The following is a 7173-nucleotide window of genomic DNA, read 5'->3' as shown; positions in this document are numbered from 1 at the left end:
AGTTCACACTTCTAGCCGCGTGTCACTGCGTTTGTTAGCCAGATCCGTTTAAGATATATGTAAGCGGTGAAAGCATTTATTGGACAATATGGACCATTAATTGGTTTGAGTGTCAGAGAATTTTACGATAAGTTTGAAGAAGGATTTTCTACAATTCAAAAAGTAAATATTTTAGCATTTCAGAAATCTTTATTTTGAGGTAGATCCATGTTTTTTAAAATAACAAGTTAAACAATAAGATTTCGAACACTTATTGCAATACAGTTTGTTTTTGCAACTGTTCTTCCCGATTTTATTGAGAGTTCTGCGTAACACACGGAACAGGATCCACTTTTTTCGGTTTCTATAAGCTTGTGTTGATCTGTTTGGCTTGAATCGTCGACAGTCGGACAGGTATCAAGTTTTGCAAGTCCTAAAACGTACATATATACTTATAATATTATCATTTTTTTTTTTAAATACACATTTTACCCTTTATGACTTCCTCACGTAATTCTGTGATGGTCATTTTGTTATTGGTTACTTTTTGATGTAATAAATAGGAATTCATCATAGCAGCGCCAATAACAAGCTCGATTGTCAACTTCCTATACCATTTGACTCCTCTACTTAGAGATGAATTATATGATTTCATCTGATCTAAAAACAATTTTACAGTAACAAAAAAAAATGTTTTTAAATAATAAAGTTACCTGATAAATCATATAGGCCTTATGTTTGTTGTATTCCAGCACACTTTTGGGCTTCAATAATTCACCTGAACGTCTGTTGACCACCACCATTTCCGGTAAAAAATTTGTGTTTAGCATAAGGACTTTTTACAAAAATGCCAGTATTGCTTTCTTCTGTAATAACTTCTCCACGTTTTAATTAGGCTTGCAAAACAGTTTTTGAGTTTAATTTTCTGTTGCTACGAAGAGTTCTAATTATATGGGTATTATTCTCTAGCAATTTATGTACCAATTCTACTAATGTGTAATAATTGTCCACTACAATGGTTCTTTCGCTGTTTAGTAAGTCTCTGGTTAAGTTCGGAACAACCTGAGATGAAACAGAATGCTCTTCTGAAACCTCTTTTTCTCTTCCACAGTACACCTTTGGGTCGTATAAATAACCCCCCTCCAAACACAGTTTAAAAAGGTTAATTCCAAATTTAAATCGTTTATTCGAGATATATTGCTTAAACCTTAGCTTTCCTTTGAAAGGAACAAGTATCTCATCTATAACAATATATTCACCAGGTACTATGGAAGCTTGAAAAGTTTTCTGTAACTTTGATAGTAAGGGACCGATTTTATGTAGCCTGTCGTCCATATTAGCTTGTTCTTTGTTCGTAAAATGCCACATTTTTAACAAAACTTTAAAGCGGTTTCTAGACAAAACATGTTTTAGTGAATTTTGATACAAACTTTTTTTTGACCAGTAGGCAGAAAGGGAAGGAAGCTGAACTAATCCCATCCATATAAGGCATCCCAGTAATGCTTCCATTTCATTCTCCGTGGTGTCTTTCCAAGTTTGGTTCTCTAAACACTCCCAAACTCGGGAGTGTTTAGAGGTATTTTTAGCTTTTTGTTGATGTGCATAGATATTGGTTTCCCGAACAAATAATTGAATAATTTCATCTGTTATCATCATTTTGTAAAAAAAAATATGGAGTCTGTTCATATTGTTCGTAAACAGTTGCCTTGATTCCTGAATCATTTATAGCTACAGGAATATTTTTCAAAAAATTTCCTGTTACCCTGCCCCATTCAAAATTTGTTATTGGCGAATAACCTCGCCAGACTGCAGTTTCCACGATACTACCAGTCTAAACACGAAAACGCGTCAAACGAGCGTGCTTCATGTGTCGGACACGGATGTCCCCGACGGACGTTCTGAAAAAAAAAGTGCTGTCAGACAAAAAAAAAATATTTTTTTGTTTAAAAAATATTAGTTTATAAATAAAATAAGTTTCAAATAAATTAAAAAACTTAAGCCGGCCAATATGGACAGTTTAATATGATTTCCATTGCGGCACTTTACGTGTTAAAGGTAAAAAGTGCAGCTTTCGTACAGTTTTTTGGATTTTGCCGAAAATGAACTCAGTTTTTATAAAGGTGTTAAATAAATAAACGTGGCGCGATTTTTGTCATTTTTTTATAATTCTCATGAGATCAATGCAATGTATCCCTTTTATTGACCGGCCACTATAAAGTTTCCATAACTAAAACCTAATCTTCAAAACCTTTAGAATGAAATTTTGAGTTTTGGCAACAAATGAGAGGCATTTGAAATATGCTTAAAAAACGCTGAATTTAAACTTTCATATTACAAACGATCTAAAACGTTTAAAACTGCACTTTGTTAATTATGCTAGTACGTTTTTCACGTTTACGTTTGGTTCCAACAATAGAAAGTTTAGTTTATTTATTGAACAGCTTTATATAAACTGACTTCATTTGCGGCAAAATACAAAAATTGCATACAAAAGCTGCATTTCCTTTAAAACGCATTTTGATTTTTGTCGATAGGGCACTCTGATCAAAACATATCGATTTTTTACCGTTGAGTTGATACAAATTTTATTTAACATTGATTTTGAGCGCGGAACTCACATTCAAAATCGCCGGTTGCTTCAAGCGTTGTTTCTGAGAGAACGGTTTATTCTACGAAAAAAATGCGTATCAAAATTATGTTATTACTTTGTTCAAAATGATCTCAGCTACATTTTTTATTCGAAACATTTTTTCTACGGGGCGTACAGATTATTGGTAAATCGATTTTTTTGCGTTTTTACCCCCTACGAGGAGGGTTTTAGGGGGAAGCCCGGAGGTTAAAGTGGTTAACTTTTTTGCATCTTTTTTTAGGGTCCCAAAATTGGTATTCTTAGCAAAATTCAGCTTGTTCGTATTATTTTTAAGGGTCAAATCTCTGACGACTGGACTAACACGGTTAGGCACAAGGAAAATGTATATTGGACTGAAATACTGCGTAAAACAAGCAGAAATCAACTCAAGAGGCTTCCTTACTGGACATGCTGCAGACTCTGTAGCAGAAAACCTATGAAACAGCCAACCAGTTACTTTTTGAAGATTACCAACGACTCCAAGTCCAAAGAATACTCATCCACGTGACCTATACAAGCTGACAGAAGGATATAGAATTCTGGAATGGATATCGTTAATAAATGGAAGATGTACGATAAACCAATTGGCTTCACGACGATCGGTTCAGACGACTTCCAAAAAAGAATAAAAATACTTCGCAGATCCGCCACTGAATTATCATCATCATCATCTTGGTGCTACAGCCCTAGAGGGCCTCGACCTTCTCAAGCTTTCTACGCCATTCTATTCTGTCCCTCGCTTGCATTTTCCAGTTGCCGACTCCGATCTTCTCGGCATCTTGTGTTACCCCGTCCATCCACCTTAGCTTTGGTCTACCCCGTCTTCTCATTCCTACGGGTTGCGCTGTTAGAATCTTTTTTATCATGTTTGACTCAGGGGCCCGGGCTACATGTCCTGCCCACTGCAGGCGGTTTCGCTTAATTATAGTGGTAATATCTTTACCACCAAACGTATGCTTGTAGATATTCTGCAGTTCAAAGTTATATCTACGCCTCCATACTCAGTTCTCACAGACCGCTCCGAATATCTTGCGTAGGACCTTTCTTTCAAAAATGGATAGAGCGGATTCATCTGTTTTCGTTAGCGTCCATGCCTCTGATCCATATGTGAGAACGGGGACTATCAGTGTTCTATACAGCCTTATACGATTTTTTTGAGACAGACGTTTGTTAGCTAAGTACTTTGATAAACCATGATAACACCTGTTTGCAATTATTATTCGCGCCACTGAATTAATGACGACTATTTAGCCGGTCGGAAGAGTTCGGTAACCCAAAACGAAAATACGATTTTATCCAGGTTACTAATTTTATATACGCCGAGTAACCTACTGAAAAAGACCTAGTCTTTAAATTCTTGCTTACTTATTCTGGTCTACATTGTCTAATAACAAAATTGATGTGAGTTATACAAAGAATATTCTTTTTTAAAATATTCGTAAAACAAAATATACATCGTTATATCGTATTTCAGTGTTATTCAAATAAAAATCCTCTTATGCATATTTGCTAGGATCGAAATACACAACATAAATTGATCACAATACGGGTGGTATTTCAATTAAATATGAAATAATATAACTTTCTCTAGTACGGCTTATGTATATCGGTTCAATACTAAGGATTTGGCCGTCATCGGCAAATTTTGCCGGTGTAATGTACAACTTGTTGATTGCGTAACTCAACAACAATATCTGCAATTCCAATCGGTAGTCGAATCTTGTATATTTTAAACATTCGGACTACACTTTATACAGAATTGTGTTTGTTCTAATATATTTATTATTCCGCAAAGACAATCACATCTTATTTATTATATTCAAAAAATGCCTCGAAGTTTTTTTTATTGCATTTATAAGTTTGAGATTTAAAACATTTATTTACTGTATAACTCTAAATTTAACCTGGGAAAACGACTAGATGTCAGCTGTCACGACATGATAGCTGGCGTATGACGCCAGAGCCGCCATCTTGACAGGCGTAGTTTACCTGCTGAACTATTTTCTATCACAATTTTAATTTGTTAATATTGATCAAATTTTATCGCATTGGCGCTTATTTAACAGATCTATCACAATAGTGAGATATTAAAAAATGTGTCAATAATAATAATAATTGCACAGTTCCAAATTGTTTAGAATGGTTCAGTGTGAAGATATGTCATAGATAGGAAAATGTTTTAATGACTGCTTGTTACTTTTAAGATATTATGTTTGTTGGATCCTTGCACAAGTAAACAGAATACATGAAATAAACGATAAAGGGGGGTTGATTCGCCCACTATGAATTTCGAGTTGTGTAACTGACAAGCGACAAAGGATTTTTCGTATTTTAATATATTTTCGTGCCTTGAATTCATGAATTTCCTAGAAAAACGATTTACTCTACTTGAGTATGTATTTGATTGTTTGAAGTCAGTATTTATGTATTTACAAGCTAATATTTATAATATTGAGAAGAAATATTTTCTAGCCTCTGAATGGGCATTTCCTCATTCTTACACTTATGTTTGTGCAAAGATCTAACGACTTGTGGCTGCCCAACACGTCGCAACTTTGTATCAAACACGTGCACGTGACGGTGGCGCCAAAAATACTCGATGAAGCAGATGAATAAGATCAACAGATTTTAGCATGGTTACTTGAAACTATGCCTTTTTACACTTGAATAATTGTCATTTTGTTTTTAATTATGGGTTACATAGTTAGCAAACCCAATTACGTAGTGAAGTTTCATGCTACGCCAACGTGACTAACACGTCGCAGATCAATGCCGACTAACGCTACTGAATCATGATACAATGAATACACAAGGTATGATATTGCGCATGACATTTGACAGCTGGCCCAGGAGTGTGACGTAGTCAAGACCGCTCGAACCCATTATTACAGCTTAACGTACACATTAATTTTGAAATTACGGTCAAAAAATGATCTAATTTTTTTTAATGTTTTGTTTTGGTTATAATTGAATAAAAAATATATTTTCAGTAGCATAAAACCTTTACTTTTCTTAGGGATTCAGGCGAAATATTTATTTTTGTTTTCATACATATACTAATAATATAAGCACTCTTTTTGTTTGCAAATCCTTTGAAATTTAAAAATTTTCTGCAGAGGAAATATTGTGAATAGGTATAGTAAGATTTGCTTATTTTGTTTCACTGTCACTCATTTACAGGCATTTTAAAATAAGGCACAAATAAGTTCAAACGCAAAACACGATAAATATCGACTTCAGACGACTTTACACCGGCAAGACAGAAGGCTTGTATAAAAACAAAAGTTCAAAAATAATATCGATTATCAATGGTGACTATTGCAAATTGCAAGTTATGAGATAATAAATATATTTTAAAGTAACTCAATACTGACTGAGTCATCTATTTTATAATAGAAAAATAATTTAGATATATGCTTACTTTATACAAATATACATTTCGCAAGGGCTTAAAAAATTTGATGGGTTTTATTGGGCCTACCTCTTGTCCTATTTACTTGGGGTTTAATCTCTAGATTACTTGTACAGCTCGATTATCTGGCATTCTTTTTAAGTGACCAAGCCAGTTTAGTCTTTGTGACTTTACTAATGTAACGATATCTGCGCTCTGCAGTAATGCATCCAGCTCTGCATTAATTCATTTTTATTCTTCATGAACCATCGCTATTTTTGAATGTTTGTTATGTGTTAAAAATAGGTGATTTTAAATACATTTGGATAAACTGAGTGATGTGCTAGTTATGCAACTAGAAAAAACTCCATTATAATATCTTACATTTTGTAGATTAACGAAGACCCAGAATTCATATGAATATATCAGTTTAAATCTTTTTAACATGTTACTGTAAAATTGTTGTTATTTTTTTAGACAGCAACCTTAAATGGCTCTTTCATTTCGATTTTTTAAGTAAGAAACTAGCCTCAGCCTCCTATGCAATTTGCAATAAGAACTGTTTCGGAAGAAATCAATTTAGCATCTTCCAAAATAAGATATTTGTCTTTGTTAAATCATGTTATAATTATTAAAATATGTAAGGTTATCATTATTATAAACAATACCAAGATTATTTTATGTTTGAATATTAAAAAAGATGTCATTTAAAATGTTGTGCAATATTGTGTGACCTTACTACACTCATATTCGATGGCCAGCTAGCTCATCCGATCTAAATAAAGTTGACTTTATCATTATTTATTTTGATTTTGTGTTTTGTTCCGTAGGTATATATACGTACAAATTTTGGGTTCCTCCATTACCAGTTTTTTCTATCTTTTTAAACATCTGAAATATCGTCTCTGGAGTATAAGTTAATTAACCTGTCCCTACGTGTAATAAAAGATAATTAAAACTTGTTTTATAAAGGATATCTATGTTAACAAAATAACTGTACCAGCAATCAATAAATTTAAATTAGCTTCAACATTTTATTTATGATTAAAATGTTTTAACATAATTTTATCTTCTCTTTATAATTACTATAATTAAATTACCCAAATTATATAAAAAAAAAACTTAAAATTAAAAGTCTTTCCTATACAACTACATTCAAATGTTGCGGGAATAA

Source organism: Diabrotica undecimpunctata, chromosome 8, assembly GCF_040954645.1.
Source record: "Diabrotica undecimpunctata isolate CICGRU chromosome 8, icDiaUnde3, whole genome shotgun sequence".
NCBI classification, from domain to species: Eukaryota; Metazoa; Arthropoda; class Insecta; order Coleoptera; family Chrysomelidae; genus Diabrotica; species Diabrotica undecimpunctata.
This window is presented reverse-complemented; position numbering follows the sequence as displayed.